General features: G+C 45.5%; 1 protein-coding gene and 1 long non-coding RNA gene across 2 annotated transcripts in view; both read right to left on the bottom strand.

The window, feature by feature from the left end:
- Positions 1-13,010, bottom strand: part of SYNE3 (spectrin repeat containing nuclear envelope family member 3) — an 87,922-nt gene extending 74,912 nt beyond the window's left edge. The window contains exon 1 of the mRNA XM_081172768.1: positions 12,883-13,010. The gene's annotated coding sequence lies outside the window, so the exon portion shown is untranslated. The remainder of the gene's footprint in view (positions 1-12,882) is intronic.
- Positions 1-18,990, bottom strand: part of LOC308576066 — a 300,866-nt gene that overhangs the window by 75,364 nt on the left and 206,512 nt on the right. The gene's annotated exons all lie outside the window — the stretch shown is intronic.

The following is an 18,990-nucleotide window of genomic DNA, read 5'->3' as shown; positions in this document are numbered from 1 at the left end:
GCCCACTAATTATGCCGCTTGAGCCAGAAGAACAAAAATTTGCCTTGCAAAACCCAATAGGCTAGAGGGTGGGGGAAGGGATCTCATTCTTCCCTGATGCAGATTAGGCCAGAAGCAGTGCGTCCTTGTCATTAAAATGGGTCCGAGCTGCTTAATATAGCCAAAATGAAGAGCTCAACCTCCTGTGAGTCACTGTCTTTGGAAGAAGGCTGATGGCTTCCTGGGAGGAGCTCAATTCAATTTCTTGGTTTCAGGGTGGATTTCAGTGAGTGACGAAGAGACCAGGCCTCCAGAGCCCTGATTTACTCTCCTAAAATGGTGATTCATTTCTGCAAAGCACAGTGTTCTTAATAAATGACATCTGTTTGTTCCTTTCACTAACCCTGTAGGGTTGAAAGTCAGCCTTGCAGCCTACCCCTGTAAAACTGGTTTGTTCAGAAGAACCATCTGTTGTCTGAACTGGGCAGCCAGTTCAGATCCGAAGGAGGGCTGGCCAATGTGTGGCCCTCTAGATGTTGTTGGATGACCGCTCCATCATCCTTGCCCTTTGGCCATGCTGACTGGGGCTGATGGGAGTTGGGGACCAACAACATCAGTGAGACAACAGGGTCCGCATTCCAGACCCAGAGAGAGAAGTGCCCAGTACTGAAGACAGGGCTTGAATTGGAGTCAAAGAATCTGTTTCCACTGACAGCCCAGCTAACGTGGTGCCCTCCTGATGCTGTTGGACTACAACTCCCATGAGCCTTAACCAACATAGCCAGCAGTCAGAGAAGATGGGAGCTGTAGTCAAGGATACTGGAACATTGACAACCGCCATCTTAAAGGGCATGCCCTGAGGTAAATCATTTCATGCATCTATTTATGAATCGCCTTTCACATGTGACTCAAGGCCATTTGCAAACACACCACTAAGTACAGCTAAAAATTCAAAAATAGTACAAAAACACAGCTAAGTACAAATTTAAACGCAATACAGTGGTGCCTCGCAAGACGAAAATAATTCGTTCCGCGAGTCTTTTCATCTTGCGATGTTTTTCGTCTTGCGAAGCACGGTCCGTCGCAACTGCGCCTCTTCAAGCGGCTTTAAGAAAAAAGCGCAAGACGTTTTTGTCTTGCGAAGCAAGCCCATAGGGAAATTTGTCTAGCGAAGCAACGCAAAACCGAAAAACCCTTTCGTCTAGCGAGTTTTTCGTCTTGCGAGGCATTCGTCTTGCGGGGCACCACTGTACAAAATGGACAACTAAGGCAGAGGCCTTTTTCATCCATCTGGAACAGGTTGGTGAAAAAAGAATGTCTTCAAATGTTTCTGGAAACTACAAACAGCAGGGGTACCTAAACAGAGATGCTGTTTGGCAAAATTGGGGCAGCCACACTGAAAGTTCTGCTCTGAGTTACAGTGGAGGGGACTTCTGATATTTTAGGGACATGAAGGAGAAATTCCCCCCAACAGCTGCAGTGACTTGCTAGGTGTATGAGGTGTTAGGCCATGGGTAGGCAAACTAAGACCCGGGGACCGGATCCAGCCCAATCGCCTTCTCAATCCGGCCCGCAGATGTTCCAAGAATCAGCGTGTTTTTACCTGAGTATAATGTGTCCTATGTGTCCTTTTATTTAAAATGTCTCTCTAGGTTATTTGTGGAGCCTGCCTGGTGTTTTCACATGAGTAGAATGTGTGCTTTTATTTAAAATGCATCTCTGGGTTATTTGTGGGGCATAGGAATGTGTTCATTTGTCCCAAAAAATATATAGTCTGGCCCCCCACAAGGTCTGAGGGACAGTGGACCGGCCCCCTACTGAAAAAGTTTGCTGACCCCTGTTAGGCAGTCTCTCAAGTAACTTTGTCCTGAGTCTAAGGTTAATAAATTACTGTTCCCTTGCCCAAATCTCTGCATCTGAAAATTTTTCTTGCACAGATCTCCAGGGTTTTCAGGGTCCAGATTGCAAAGAGGCACCCAAGCACGGAATTCCCTACAGACATTTGTGCTAAACACGTGAAGGCCAGGCGTGGTGGAAGGGGCACATGCATGTCCCAAAGCCCCCTGTAAACTTCTTTCCATTGCATGTTCAGGCTGAGCGCTCAAAGAATGTGTAAATATTTTTGACGGGGAAAGTGCAAAAAGCAAAAGATCGCAGGAGGCACCACTTGGGTGACTATCAGCGGTAGACTGGTGAAACCAATCAATAAAAGGAAATACCTTTATCAGATTTTGGGGTGTGGGTGGAATTTTTGTGACCAGTTTATTCTGATGAGCAAGTTAAACGCCCCCTAAGACTTGCTGAAAAAACACTGAGGTTTCCTGCCGAGATGCAAGTCACGGAGGAAATGAGAAGTTGGTTTCTTTCAAGAGCCTATTGGCTGGAACGCTTTGTGACGGGGAGCTGCTGCAAAGCTGTTGCCTCCCTGTTGTGCGCCTTCTAGCTTCCTACATATTGGAAGCTCCTCTGAAAACCATTAAAAATAATTGGTGACGCCGTCTCATCTTTAAAAAGAAACAATGGCTTGTTGTGGAATGCCTGAGCCAGGCACACCTTCTGAATATGTGGGTAAACTATTTAGAAGCAGGCATATATTAGAGAGGAACCGTAAGGACCAGTTCTTGAGCACCTTGTCATGGACTGGCTGGAGGCAAAGGAGTGGTGGGAGGCACCAGCCAGGGAACCCCAGGGGAAGAAGGCTCAGAGTCAGGGGATTGGTGTTGGGATGGTGATGAGTGGTCCAAGGGAGAAGGGGGAGCAGACTGTGGCCTCCTGTTGTTAAGTGTGGCTGTCCAGAAGCCTGTGAAAAGGATGTGAGTGCAACTCTTCCCACTTGCGATGTCCAGAAACTGGTATTCAGAGGCACTGCTGCCCCCAACAGCAGAGGTGGAATACAGGTACCATGGCTGATAGTCACTGATAACTTTATCCTCCATGAATTTGTCAAATCATGGGAGGAATCTGTGGCTAGCCAAGGAGGGGCCAAATGAGGATCCAAAGTGCCGGGGGGTTCAGCTGGGAATGCAAGCTGCACCTCCAGAACCCAAGGAAAGCCTTTTTGGCAAGGCCTGACATGCTGCTGTGTAAACACGGGGCTTGGCTTCTCCTCCGGCGGCAGATAAAAGAGAAGAGCAGATGGCTTAAAAGGGAATGCAGCACACGGTGGCAAAGAGGAAAGGATGCAGCTAATTCCCTGGGAATTAAATCCCTCACATTGAGAGTTTTAGAAGCAAGAAGAAGAAGAAAGGCTGGGGATGAAACTGGATTCGGCAGAACTCTCCTAAGGAAAAAGGGGAAGGTGTTGCATGGAGAGAGACTACAATGCTGCGTGCTGCTTTAGAGTTTGGGGAAGGGAATTGCGAAAAGATGGGTGGGTAAAGGGATTAAGGGTGTCTGTAAGGAAGCTGGTTCTTGCTTGTGCTTCGGCTCCTAGTGCAGGAGTGTAAACTCTTAAGATCAGGAGCACCAGAGAACCTCACGCCTATAGTTCTCTTGGAGCTTGTATCCCAGCCAGTTGTCCCTACCCATCAAATTCAGTACTGGTGTCTCTGATGTCCTCCAGATGTTTTGGACCACAACTGCCAACAGCCCCAGCCAAACCATTGTCTGGTTGGGGCTGATGGGAACTGTAGTCCAAAACAGTTTTATTATTTATACCCCACTCATCTGGCTGGATTTTCCCCGCCACTCTGGGTGGCTCTAAATGGTTCCACTAAATGGCTGGGGAGCTCCATGGCTACAGATAGGGGCCTTTTCCACCTGGAAATGCCAGGGATTGGACCTGGGGCATTCTGCATACAAACCATATCATTCTCCTAACCCTTCTCTCTCTTTGGCGATCACTCGTAGCCAAGTAAGATTGTCTTCCCTAAACACGGTTTTAACAAGGAGTCCGTAAGTGACTGTGGAGGCCAATTCTGGATCCACACGTCCTTCCACAGTGGGGACATTGGTTTCCGGGTGGGAGTTGATCACGGTGTGGATTTGCCAAGCGTGCCTTCCTCCTAGCACGTTTCTCCCTTGCGTCCTGAGTTCGAGTGTCTTCAAAGCCCATGACACCTTTGGTAAAGGCTGTTCTTCAGCTGGAGCGCTCGCAGGCCAGTGTCTCCCAGTCGTCAGTGTTTATACTACAGTACATTTTTTTAGATTTGCCTTGAGACAAACCTCTGTTCTGGCCACCAGCAACTCATACTGCTTACAACACACCCTCCCTGTTGTATCTGCAAATCCACTTAAAGGTTATGCTCCATGCAACTGATGAAGCAGAGACTTGTCCACTAATGCTATAATAAGGCTGCTAGTTTTTAAGGTGTCCCAAGACTCAGTTTGACCCCGTGGCAGCTGTCTACCTTGCAATGCCAAACTGTTTCTCTCTCTTTAGATACAGCGTCCCCCCAGCACCAGTGTGTAAGAACATAAGAAGAGCCTCCTGGATCAAGCCAATAATGGACCATCTAGTCCAGCATCCTGTTCTTAGAGCAGCCAACCAGATGCTTGTGGGATACCGGCAAACAGGACCCAAACCCAAGTACACTCTCCCCTCCTGTGGTTTCCAGCCACTGGTTATTCAGAAGCAATACTGGCTCCAGCCCCAGTGGCAGAGTTCAGCCGTCATAGCTAGCTGGCTACTGTGAAATGTGTCACAGAGCTGTCACCAGCCACTAAGCTCCTTTTCTGGCTCTCCAGAACCATCGAGCAAAACCCTGTGGCTAGCTCTAGAAACACCTGTTGAAGACCACTGCCCGTTGGTGAGTCCTCAGGTTAAACAAAAGTTGGTAGCCTTTTCCAGTTAATACCACACAACAGGACTGTGTTACAAAGAGGTGTGTTAATAAAAGGGTGTTGCTGGATTTCAGCCGCAGACAGCAAGGCCAATAGCCAGGGATCATAGATCTGTAGAGTTGGAAGTAACCACGATACAAAATGATTCAATACGAGACGATAATCTTTATTGTCATTGTCCCATACAGAACAACGAAATTGAAAAATCTACATAAAACATTCAAAACCCAACAAGCCTGCTATCCCAGCTATCCCAACCTGGTTAGCCCCCTAAAAACTCTGATACCCCATTTTTAAATACAATATACTCTCATAGAGACTCCTTACACTGCGTTTAAAACCAAAATCGCATTTGGGTAGAAACTGTTTCTCAGGCGGCTAGTCCTAATCTTTATCCTGCCCCACCTAGCAGTTCGAAAGCACATCAAAGTGCAAGTAGATAAATAGGTACCGCTCCAGTGGGAAGGTAAACGGCGTTTCCGTGCACTGCTCTGGTTCGCCGGAAGCGGCTTAGTCATGCTGGCCACATGGCCCAGAAGCTGTACACCGATTCCCTCGGCCAATAAAGCGAGATGAGCGCCGCAACCCCAGAGTCGGTCACAATTGGACCTAATGGTCAGGGGTCCCTTTACCCCTTTACCTTTTACCTTCTTCCAGAAGGCAGAAGATGAAAGAGATCATTTCCGAGGTGCGCACTATCCTGCGCTATCTCTGCAGCTTTCTTATGGCACCTGGAAGCATAGATTTGATGCAAGGTGGGAAGAGTGCGATCGGCTATAAATAATTCGTTCGAACAAACAAACCCTGACTCCCCTCCAGGGAGCTTTCAACGTCTGCACGCGCCGCCATCTTGGAAACTTGGACCACCCATCTGGTCCAACCCTCTGCAATGCAGGAATCTTTCTCCCAACGTGGTGCTCGAACCCAAGACCTTGAGATCAAGCATCTCACGCTCTGCCGATTGAGCTATCTAAGGTGGGAGCTGCAGTTCAACAACAGTCTGAGCAACACACGTCCCTCCCACCCTGACCCTAATAAAAGAGACATACTGAGCAGCCTCTCTAAATCCACAAATTGAAAAGGCTGTTGGCTGTCTTCCCCTCTGCACAAAGAGCTGGAGAAAGAGCTGGATGGTTTGGCATGAATGCTTTGAAGCTGGCTGATGGCAAGCAATTTATTCGGCCCTCCTCTTGTTTCCCTGCTGAATCGGGTGGGTCTTCCATGCCCAGCCTCTTTTGTGCACCTCCCTTTCTGGAAAGAGATATTTTGTTTATCCCTTGCAGAGACAGGCTCACCAAGCAGCCACCAGTGGGAAGGCACCAAAGGGTGCCAACAACACACGTCTACGATGCAAAAAGGTCATCACGTGCCAGGCTGTAATTATACCCCGGAGAGCAGCTCTTTTGGCGGTTTAACTCTGCAGAGGCACAAGCCAAGACTTGTCCACAATGCTAATGGGTGGATAATGAACGTGTTTCACTCGGAGGACGAGTCATAGTGTTACAGTAATCTGATGCACAAAATGTTAACATGTTTCTCCACCCGCCCCGCCCCCCCTTTAGGTCCTACCTGGAGCCATTAATAAAGACGTAAAGGAGGAGGCCTCAGGAGGGCTCCTGAAACTAATTAATGCCTGCTTTTACTCGGCATTAAGAAGAACGCTTAGAATTTAAACAGGGGATTTCAAAGTGCTCTACATATATCATCTCAATGATCTTTAGAACAGGTAATGCACAGGTAATGAGGGGGGAATTAAATCAATGCAAAACAGCAAAACCCTAAAAATAAATAGTCTGTGATTAGAAATGACCAGCAGGTTAAAGGTGTACAGGTCGGAGCTAAACATTACAAGTTAAGGGCCTTTGCAGATGACTTAGTATTGACCTTACAAGAGCCAGACACTAGTACGAAAAGGGTGTTGGAGATAATTCAACAATTTGGCCAGGTAGCCGGATTCAAACTGAACAAACAAAAGACTAAAGTCTTAGAAAAAAATTTAACAGTCATGGAGAAGGAGAAATTTCAAGAAGAGACAGGTTTGACAGTGGTTAAGAAGGTGAAATACCTAGGGGTTCACTTGACATCTAAAAATTTGAACTTGTATAAAGACAACTATGAAAAATGTTGGTCAGAAATTAAAAAAGGTCTAGAAATATGGTCAAATTTGAAATTGTCAATGTTAGGCCGAATTGCAGTTATTAAGATGAATGTATTGCCTAGAATGTTATTTTTGTTTCAAACTTTGCAGATTCTCGACAAGATGGACTGTTTCAAGAGGTGGCAGAAAGACATTGCGAAATTTGTCTGGCAGGGCAAAAAACCCAGAATAAAATTTAAAGTACTTACAGATGCAAAAGAAAGAGGGGGATTTGCCCTGCGGGACTTAAAACTGTACTATGAAGCAGCAGCGTTTTGCTGGCTGAAAGAATGGATGCTCCTCGAGAACACAGATATCTTGGATTTAGAAGGTTTCAATAATGCATTTGGTTGGCATGCATATTTATGGTATGACAAAATCAAAGTGCATAGGGCCTTTAAAAATCACATTGTCAGAAAAGCATTGTTTAATGTTTGGATAAGATATAAAGACTTGTTGGAAAACAAAACCCCTAGATGGTTGTCACCCTTGGAGGCTAAGGCATTGAAGAAACTCAATATGGAGGCCGAATGGCCAAAGTATTGGGAAATCTTGGAACAAGATGGAGATAAATTGAAATTACAAAGTCATGAGAAATTGAAACCTAAAGTACGAGATTGGCTCCATTATTATCAAATAATGGAGGTTTACAAACAAGATAGGAAAATTGGCTTCCAGGTGGAGAAATCAAAATTAGAAACTGAATTGTTAGAACCCAATACCAAAAATTTGTCAAGAATGTATAATTTGCTGCTGAAATGGAATACACAAGATCAAACAGTTAAATCGGCTATGATTAAGTGGGCACAGGACATTGGTCATAACATTATGTTTGCTGACTGGGAATGGTTGTGGAACACCGGTATAAAATATACGGCATGCAATGCCTTAAAGGAAAATATTATGAAAATGATCTATAGGTGGTACATGACCCCAGTCAAGCTAGCAAAAATTTATCATTTGCCTGATAATAAGTGTTGGAAGTGTAAAGAAACTGAAGGTACTTTCTATCATCTTTGGTGGACGTGCCCGAAGATTAAGGCTTTCTGGGAAATGATTTATAACGAAATGAAAAAGGTACTTAAATGTACTTTCCCTAAGAAACCAGAGGCCCTTCTCTTGGGCATTGTCGGTCAATTGGTGTCAAAGAAAGATAGGACCTTTTTTATGTATGCTATGACAGCAGCAAGAATACTTATCGCAAAGTATTGGAAGACACAAGATCTACCCACTCTGGAAGAATGGCAGATGAAAGTGATGGACTATATGACACTGGCTGAGATGACTGGCAGAATCCGCGACCAGGGGAAGGAGACGGCGGAAGAAGAATGGAAGAAATTTAAAATTTATCTTAAGGACTATTATAAACTTGATGAATGTTAGAATGTCGAGGTTTTGAGAAAGAAAGGGTTACAGCGATATAAGATTAGACTGAAGGAAAGATTAAGAAGACATATGTTTGACAGAACTAACTTAGAAGTTGCTGGAAAAATTTGGGACATTGGGATGCAGAAAGGGGAGGTATGGGGGAGTCCGAGAAACAAGGTTTATGAAAAAAAGGTCATGAAATTATACGTGTTTGTATGTCTTTTTATATGTTTGTATTGTTTTAAAAATTTTGTAAAACTAATAAAAATTTATATTAAAAAAATAAAAATAAAAATAAATAGTCTGCAATACATAAACGTATGCATTTAATGCTGCAATTAACACACACTTTAATAAAATTAAAGCAGCAGTTCCATGCACACCCATACTGTACCTGCAGCACTGAATGCAGTAGGATTGCCTAATCCACTAATTTCTTAGCATTCTTCAGTCGCCTCTAAGGTGAGATGCCTATTTGACTGCTTCAATCTGCAGACTTGCACCTTTTGCAAAGGCCATAGATTGTTCGTTCTGCATTTGGAGTCAGTCCCTTACTGTGGAACTCCCTGCCAATTGACATTAAGAAGGTGCCCTTGCTGTTTTGCTTTAGAGACCTGCTGAAAATGCTTACCCAGACAGGTAATTTAGTTACCTATATTCATTCTAAAGTTGCATTGATTTTCACCTGTGTTTGCATGGTGTTTGTTTTATGTACATTTGTTTTTCATTGCTTTCTGGATTTTAGCTGTGTTTCACTTTGGACAGCTTTTTGATTAAGCACTTAAATCATCCAAACAAACCAACAATGCCTTTGTGATCACTGCATTGGAAGGCTAGAGCGGGCTCACTTTTTGCTGAGCAGCCAGCCAGCACACTACCTTTGCATTGTCCCTTATATCTCCCTAAGGGAAGATATATGTGTTTAGTATTTTAATATTCTGTTGGGAGCCACCCAGTGTGACTGGGGAAACCCAGCCAGATGGGCGGGGTATAAATAATAAATTGTTGTTGTTGTTGTTGCTGCTTTTTTAGACTGGAAGCTCAAGGATGGTATAAGATCTCCATATACCCATTGGCTTGGCTCAGGCACAATTAGCAATGCTGGTGTCCAATCACAGAAGGCAAACAGGTGTGATTAGAGAAGTTTCTCTACCAACATCTACCTGTGTTTTCCCACAGCTATATCTTTGCACCTTGCATGAGCACCCTAAGTATCTTGTTTTCAGTTTATGCTTATGCTGCAGCTTACAAATATTATTCAAATTAGGAAAGGTAGGCAAAGGAAACAATAACATTGTTGGAAACTGCCTGTTTTCCTCATGTTTTCAAAGAGTAAGGTGGATCATAAAGCTAAAATATTGTGTTTTCTGGGGAACGCTGTAAATTAGAATGAGAGCAAAAAATTATCAGGGGTTGTATTCAACTAACTTTTACTCAGAGTAGACAAACTGAAATGAATGGGTCTAAATTAGTAGTCATGGCCACTGATTTTGGTGGGTCTTCTCTGAATAAAAACTAGAGACATATATAGGACAATTGCATGTTGACCCCACTGTCCCTTTCTGCAGACCAGAAAGGATGGAGCTGGAATGAGAGCTGTGCTTCAGTGGTAAAGCAGCTCAGGCTGTACATAGCAGCTGAAGGCTCCATCCCTAGTTCGGAACAGGTGTATCCCTGCGCCTCCCCTCCTCCCAAGTCACTTCACATGCTGCTAGGCAGACACTTCTGCACCTGCTCTGCAGTTCCTGCTCAACTGTCTCCTCTGCGGGTGGGTCTGTCAGACAGCCACAAACCCAGGCAGCTGGTAGGGGGACCTCCAGCCCAAGGAATCTTAGGAACTGTAGTTTGCTAAGGGTGGTGGGAAACTGTACCTCTGTGAAGAGTAGACTACAGTGGGCTGGAGTGTGTGTATGTGCTTTAAGTGTATGGTGTGCATATAGCTCATCCTCTGGCCAAGCAGGGCTTTGACCCCTGTACCAAATTGCACCCTTCTATCCACTGAAAGAGCAGCGGCACTGGAACATACGTACAGTGGTACCTCTAGTTGCGGACACAATCTGTTCCGGGGTGCGAAAAGTCCGCAACCACAATAGAACGCTTCTGCGCATGTGCGAAGTGCACAGAATGCTTCTGCACACGTGCATGCGGCGAAACCCAGACTTCCAGGTTTGCCGCGTTCGCAAGCGGAAAGGACGCAACATGAACCTAATGCAACATGAGGTATGACTGTACATAAGAAGAGCTCACAGGATCAGGCCAATGGCCCATCTAGTCCAGCATCCTGTTCTCACAGTAGCTGAGCAGATGCCGCTGTTGCTTCCGGCAACTACCGTTCAGAAACACTGCTATCTCCAACTGGGGAGGAAGAACTTTATCCTCCACAAATTTGGCTAATCCTCTTTTAAAGCCATCTACGTTGGCAACCATTAGTGGCTGATAGTGAGTTCCATAGCCTGCCAATTAGAAGCGATGGGGTGAGCTTCCGTTGCTCTGTCCCAGCTCCTGCCAACCTAGCAGTCTGAAAGCATGCCAGTGCAAGTAGATAAATAGGTACCGCTGTGGTGGGAAGGTAAAAGGCATTTCCATGCGCTCTGGTTTCTGTCACGGTGTTCCATTGCGCTAGAAGCAGTTTAGTCATGCTGGCCATATGACCTGTAAAGCTGTCTGTGGACAAACACTGGCTCTCTTGGCCCGAAAGTGAGATAAGCGCCGCACCCCATAGTCGCCTTTGACTGGGCTTAACCATCCAGAGGTCCTTTACCTTTTTTACCTTTTTAGTTTAACTATGTGGTGCATGAAGAAGTACTGCAGAAGTTCTCTCTCTGCCACCTCCCCTTCCGGCTTTCCTAAGAGTCAAAGGTTTCAAGCTACCGGTACGTTGGGAGGAATCCTGCCTACTGCATTTGACGTTTTCAGACCATTTCAGACCAAGGAATTATTAACTTGCTTTTGCACCCATGAAGGCACCAAGTCATGAATTCCCCACTCTCATGTTAAGTAGAGCAAATATAACTATTTTAGGATGAAGTGAAAATGGTTCTTAAGATTCGCGACCCCTACAGACAGGTGGCAAAATTTAGGTGGAGGGGATTTGCCAAATATTCTCCAGAACAATTGTGGGTAGAACACGAGACTCTTAATCTCAAGGTCATGGGTTTGAGCCCCACGTAGGGCAAAATATTACTGCATTGCCAGGGGCTGGACTAGATGACCCTCGTGGTCCCTTCCAACCCTGCAATTCTATGATGGAACTACTGGATTATAGGGAATTACAATAAAGGGCTGCAACTCAAAGGTAGAGGAAGTGATCTGTATGCCGAAGCCCCCTCCCCGCCACAATCCGATCCCCGGTGCTGGAGGAGGAAGAAGCGGAAGAAAATGAACAGAAAAATATATTCGAGTCAGTTAATTCTGAATGAAACTCTGTTGTTAGTGTCTATTGGTCAGCGAGCTAAGAGAGGAGGGCTGGGAGGAGCTCAGACCGAGGCCGTCCCTTCTTTCGGTAGTATTAAAACAAAAATAAACAGTTACTTCTGGACCCACAGTTACGCCTGAAATTCTGCACTGGCTGAAAAATGAGGGAGGAGGATTTCGCCAAACGTCGGAGGTGGAACAGAAGTTCTTTTTTCGGAGAACACCCCCCCACTCCGCACACACAACAACAAAACTATCAGGAAATGTATCTCTGAGAAAATAGCGGCCCAGCTGTTAAAATATATTCTCTCTCTCTCTCTCTAAAAAAAGGCGCCTTTTTCCAGAGGCTCCTCCTTCCACGAACTATAAATAAACCGCTACATTGTGTACGATACAAGGAGGCAATTGCACAACCGGCCCCTTTCTGCCAGCGCCCCTCGCCCCCCCCCCCATCTCTGCTCCTCGCATTTTTCAGTTTCTGTTTTACAGAAAGATCTCCTTTGTGAAACCAAAGACTAGCTGTCATCCGATACAAGAAAGTCCCCCTCTCCATTTGGCTTTCCATAGCGCACAGCGAGTGCCGCATGCAGCCCTAAAGGACACCCTGAGACTTCCTTCCAACATGCAGAGGCAGTTAGGATCCGCGCCGCGCGCAAACCGCTTTCACCGCCAATCTCTCTCTCTCTCTCTCTCTCTCTCTCTCTCTCTCTCTCTCTCTCTCTCTCTCTCATCTATCTATCTATGCGGCAGCGGGCAGCGGGGAATCTAATAGCAATAGCAATGGATATATTATTAGCGTCCGGAAACACAGCCGGTGGTGACGCTGCCCCGCGCCGCTTCTAAAAGTTCCCAGGCTTCAGCCTTAGAACTGGGAGGGGACCTGGCGGCGACAACCGGCTCGGGGTGGGATTTCCCCGTCTGCGCTTTTAGCGTGCGCGACGACCGCTAGATCCCGAGGAGGGCAGACTGGGCGGGGGGGGGGGCATGAAAAGTTTTGCCTGCCCGTCTCCGAGGAAGCGGGGAAGATGATCCCGGTCAAGGGAAGAAGGGGGACACCCATTTGCCATCAGCCGGTGCCCCCGAATCGAGGCTGAGGGTGGCGCCATCGCCTGTCAAAGTGACCGCAAAGGCGGGCTCCGGTCGCGCGGCCGAGGGAAGCCCCGCTGTGGGTCGTCCAAAGTCAGCCCGAGCGCGCCACTCACCTAAAAGGCATGGAGAGACGGAGGGAGCGCGCGAGGATCCCGGTGCAGAGGAGGCTCCTGCAGCAAAATAAAGGCAGCCCGTAGCCGGAGGGCTCCAGGACCCGGAGCTGCGGCGGGGCCGTCGATGGCGTTGCCGGAGACTCCTCCCTCTGGGCCTCGCTCTCTCCGCCTTCGCCGCCGCTTGCCCTGCCTGCGATCGGCCGGGCTCATCGCTCCGCTCTGCAGAGCGCTGCGCAAAGGCGCGGCGGGACAGGTGTCCGGGGACGGTTTGGCTGAGCGGGCCCGGGATCGGAGGTGCGGGGTGCTTGCTGCAGATCTTATCTTCCGGGGTCGCTGGGATGGCGGCGGTGGGGGCTTGTGTTATGTAAGCGCGTCAGGAGGGACTGCTTAAGAGGCCGGAGGAGGCTTATGCAATGGCCAGATGCTCCCTAGGGGTCGAGGCTTGCAGTTGCGGGAACGAGTTTATATACCAAATTCACACGGCCTGCATTGGCACGATGGCGCCTTTGAACTTCACGCCGCCGCCCCCTCTTAGCCACGGCCTTTTGCGCATTCAAGGTTGCCGCATACAAAAACACAAGCGGTGCGGGTCGGTTTGGCCCGTTGCAGTTTGGTTTGGCTTTCCTTGCTGGAATCGCTTAGGCTTCTCAACCCCTTTGAACCACAGTAACTTTATACTGGGCGCCTTTGCCTCCCTACACACGCAGGGCGCACCACACCAATCATGGGCATAGCCAGGGGGCAGCTGCCCCCCCATCAAGAAAAGAAATAAAAATACTTAACTACAAGTAGAAATAATCAAAGTACATTGAAATGATCTCTGAGATACCACAATCTCCCTCCCTAGCGAACATTTCCCTAGAAAAAGTCAGTGCCTGCTTTTGTTCCACTGATACATGGAGCATGTCATTTTGTTTACTGTAAAACAAAGCAAAACTATCCCACAGTAATTTAAAAACTATAGGCAGCATATAAACATCAACTATAATCCTCTCAAAAGAGCCAGTTGATCTCCCCCCCAAAAAATTATTCATTTTATAGCACAACTAAACAACACAAACAGAAAAACAAATAATACAAACAAATTCTTGTCTTATCCTTATTTTTCCTAAACATTGTTAGGTGAGCTTCCCCAAGTCCCCCCTATCTGATTTGCATTTTACCTCATCTTTAGCAGTTTACATATATCATAGTTTTTAACCATTTTTTATCACACTTACTTTTACCATAGAAATCTTCACATTTTATCACTTACAAATAATACTGTTTTAAAATACACTATCTTCTACTTCTAACCCTACAGCCTATATCCACCTCCAAAGCTATTCTAGGATTTAATTATTAACATATTTTTTAAAAAAATATTCTTTAAACTTCATCCAATCTTCTTCTAAAGGAGCCAGTTGCTCTTTACTAGTATTAAAAGTTTAGCTCAGAGGTTTTCAACCTTTTGAGTCCACAGCTCCCTTGACCAACTATGTCCTTTCTGTGGCACCCCTGTGGGGCTCAGGAGCCCAGTTACGTCGCCCCTTGCCCGCAGAGCTGGCAGCCTCTCACCCTTTTTCAAACACCTTCCTTTGTGGAGTATTCCCTCAGCCTCCTCTCCCCTTTCCTTGGGTGTCCTCTGGGCAGCCACAGCTGCTGCCCCTTGTCTCTGAGCTGCCCCCCCCCAAAGAGAGGTGCCTCCTCATACTGCCCCACAGGGGCCTGGGAAGCACCCCCTGGCCAACCCCAGAGGCACCATTCACCTGGGGAGCTTGTGGCCAGGGCTGCTGCAACAAACACCTGTGCAAGCCTTTGGGAGGCAGAGAAGCAAGAGGGCATCAGATGAGGGAAAGAGGCCAGTGTTGCCCACGGCACCCTTGACCATCATTCAAGGCACCCCAGGGTGCCATGGCACACTGGTTGAAAACCACTGGTTTAGGTAAATGGAACTGATTTTGGTGTCCTAAAAGCAACAGTGCCCTAAAATGCAGCTTTGCTGAGGGAGTTCCACAAGTGAGGTCCTACAAGAAAAAAACAACTCAGGTCGCAGAACTTTGGGCTGAAGGGACACTCCAATAATAGCTTCATTTCAAGCTCTCAGTTGACAGGCAGAAAGTGGTCATTCTGATGAATTTAAAAATATAATAGTGGAAAGTTACTGTCAACATTTACAGCCTAAATCTAAATAATTCATTCTTTCTGTGGAATCAAGGGAATTGTGGTTTTCTGGGAGGGGGCTACTAGAATTCTGCACAGCTCCACTAAACCACGATTTCCAATATTTTGGGGGCAATCTGTGACAAAGCGGTGCAAAAGTAACATACATTTGAAGTATAGATGCATACTTTGCTGGTGCAATTCTATGTGTGTCAACTCAGAAGTAAGCTCTCAGGTAAGTGTACACAGGATAACCTCATTTTTTGATACAGCAGGAATACGTTTGCGGAGCTGTAACATTAAAAACAAACAAAACTCTTATGTGTTCAATAGCATTCTCTTTTATTCATATCCACGGTGGGATAAAAGTGGAAAGGAGATGAAAATGACAAAAACATACAAACATTTTTTGAGGTCCCCATCTGACTTGAATTAATTAAGTTAATTAATAGTAATTTATAGACAGCCCCGTTCCATAGACTCAGAAAGTCAATAAAAAATGTGTGCTCAAAATATCTTGTTGCAGTCAGATTAATACAAACTATTAGTACTAAAACACCATCTGCCTGCCAGCTTAACTCCAGCTGTTGAATGAATCCCAGGCTATGTAAAAGGAGCTTTCAGAAGATCCCTCTGAAAAATGGATACTTTAGCCCTGCAGGGTTACAACACCAGAAAAGTTAGAGGATGTCATGTTGATCTAGAAGACAAAACTGCATATTGGGGCATTCAGCTTTACTAAAGTGTGTACACTATTTTGGTTGGTTGGCCTAATAAAAGGGCATCATGTTAATGCGGGTTTTTGGAATTACAGTGGTACCTTGAGTTACATACGCTTCAGGTTACAGACTCCACTAACCCAGAAATAATACCTTGGGTTAAGAACTTTGCTTCAGGATGAGAACAGAAATCGTGCTCGGGTGGCGCAGCAGCAGCCGGAGGCCCCATTAGCTAAAGTGGTGTTTCAGGTTAAGAACGGACCTCCGGAACGAATTAAGTACTTAACCCGAGGTACCACTGTATAACATTATGAGGGGTAGCTTCAATGCCCGCCCCCATTTTGTATTTTTCCTAATTCATGACCAAGAGAAAATTCACAGTGGCTCTTTTTTGCATGTCACACTAAGTCAGTTTATTTTAGACCACGGCTTAATCGTGAACATGCTTCCTGTCCCCTCACAGCTGCTTGCTTATGGCACAAACCAACCACAGTACGTCTTGTTGTGTTGTGTGAACTCAGAATGCATTTTTTTTCTTCGTTTCAAACAAACCATAAGCAATCCATGCAGGTGGTGATGGTGTGGCAAGTTCACAATTAAGTCATGGTTTAAAACAAAGTGGCTCAGTGCGATGGGTGAACAGGCAGTGGTAACTACCAACTCACCTCTGTTTACTGTTGCTCTGTTTATGGTGATCTGAATGCTCTTTATGGGATGAACTTTGGTGCCGTTCTGTGCAGCCAAATAAGCATTTTATAATTACATTTCTGGGATGAACAAGGCTCCGTGAAGCCACCTCGAGGAATTTTGTTTTAAGGGCCATATTCAACTGAAGCTTGGCACTTTTATGTTCCATCGATTTCAGTGAGAGGCCCCAGGTGCAGAACTCTCCCAGTGTTGAAATCAAAGGGTCCTGAAAGGCTCTTAAGTGTGGTTGGATAATCGCCAGACTTACGAGACACAGATTCTTAAGGAGCATGTTACATTAAGGCAGTGAGTGACACACAACACCTGACTTTCCACAGGACCCTACTCTGCCTGTACTATCAGCCAGTTTTAATCCTATATAGCAGCTGTCCAGACTTTAAATAGTACAATTGTCACAAATGGAATGGTGAGCATAGGAAACATGCTGTGTTAGCAGCCAGCACATCATTTCCCTCGTCTTCTGCCCTTAATAGAAGCAAACGGTAGCTGCGCTGAATTGATGACATTTTTATCGTCCCCTTTTTCCAAGAAGCATGGGACAGTGTGCTTGGTTCTGCCCCTTCTACTGGCTAGGGATAGGGAACCCACATAACTCCAGATGTTTCACAACATCTGGAGGGCCACAGGTTTCCCATCTCTTGATTCACCCATTATTACGATTTGTCCTGTCGCCAGTCGTCCCCCCGCCCCGCAAAAAATGAACTCAATGGTTGTCTATTTGCTCTCCCAGATGAATTTCCTTTTTGCTTTCAACTTACTGCAGGCTTCCCATCTAAAAAGTTTTATTGGGATGATTGTCTCCGTCCCTGGGCTAAGCTCAAGGTCATGCAACTGAAATGGGCAGACATTCTTGCAGTGTTTATACGTGTCTCTGCTCCCTTCCTCTTGTTACTTCATCATAAAATTTTAGATTTTGACCTTTTCTTTAAAGGACAACCACCACCACCATGTTAGATAGAGAGATACATACATAATACACAAATGCATTATAAATGTAGAAGTTGCAACAAATGTACTTGGAGAACCAATTCTGTCCATGAATTACACAGTTCTCACTTTTAAAAACCATTTATTTCCCCTCAAGGAGAGAGGAGGAAGGACATCCTGTCTTTTGTCATACTGGCTGTGGTCTAGACACATTGTTTCCCCCAAAGAATCCTGGGTACTATAGTTTGTTATGGGTGCTGACAGTTGTTAGGAGACTGGGATTCGGGTGGCGCTGTGTCATAAGCATATCAGTGAAAGTAGATAAATAGGTACCACTGTGGCGGGAAGGTAAATAGCAATTCCATGTGCTCTGGTTTCCGTCATGGTGTTCCGTTGCACCAGAAGCGGTTTAGTCATGCTGGCCACATGACCGGAAAGCTGTCTGTGGACAAACACCACCTCCTTCAGCCTGAAAGCTAGATGAACTGTCCAGGGGTCTTTTACCTTTACCTTCTAGAAGTGCCTCTAGCTAATTGGTTTCCATGGAAACATATTGCCCCTAGTTTGCATAACAAATGGGATATCTAACAGACATTCAACAAATGAAACTGAATGAATCATTTTAGCCATTCATCTCCAGAGACAGATGCCAACAGCAAAAAAGGTTAGAGGGCACCTTGAGAGTCATTTAAATCCAAAACCGTATAAATGATAACTGTGTTTTATATATTCCTTGGCTTTTAATCATGGGAGGGTGGAGACTGAGCTGGCATTGCCACTTGAAATGTGTGGAATTGAACTCTAAACTTGTCTATACCACATTACGTGTCTCTATCTCCATTCAACAGTGTTATCAGGTTAACTGACAAAGTTACAGCTGGAATGATGAATGAGCCCAGTAGTTAAACCATCTAGTTGCCTGGCCAACTGAACAATGCAGAGATCATCTCTGAGTTTTATGCTGTACCTGTACAAATCCTGGGAGGAATAGCAATGATTTAGGGTGGTAAGCTTAAATTAATAGGTACATTTTCTTCTTTTGTTCTATCTTCCCATGCCTTCTGCAGCATGTATTTCTCTTCTCTAGCTGGCAGGCTGCTCTGGGATGGGCGTTGCATTTCCTGCGATAAGAGTGCCCAAGAGAATGGATAGGAATGACTAAACAATTAAAAAAAAATCTGCTAGAAAGGAAAACACCTTTACACCCTTAAGGAACGAGAGTGATTGATGCTTAAATTTCTACAACAATGGTTATGCCCCACTGAAGCATTTACAATTAAGAGAGTCAATACGGGCAGACAATGGGTGACCTACAGGTACCGGTAATTGCTGGACTTTGCAGGGGTCGAACCCAGACTGAAACCTATGGAGAACTTAAGAAGCCAAGTTACCCGGCTTCGGCTGGGGAGGGCGGGATACAAATAAATTATTATTATTATTATTATTATTATTATTATTATTATTATTATTTAGGACATGTTTAAAGTATGCCAAAAATGCATTCTATAATAATAATTATAGGGCGGCTAACAACAATCAAAATAATCCAACATTCTAAAAACCTTTCATTATAAAAATTAATTAAAATCAAATTGATGGCAACCATTAAGCA

This window comes from Podarcis bocagei (genome assembly GCF_964188305.1).
Source record: "Podarcis bocagei genome assembly, chromosome: 1".
In the NCBI taxonomy this organism is placed as follows: Eukaryota; Metazoa; Chordata; class Lepidosauria; order Squamata; family Lacertidae; genus Podarcis; species Podarcis bocagei.
The sequence above is the reverse complement of the archived record's forward strand: the minus strand, read 5'-3'. Positions and strand labels throughout refer to the sequence as shown.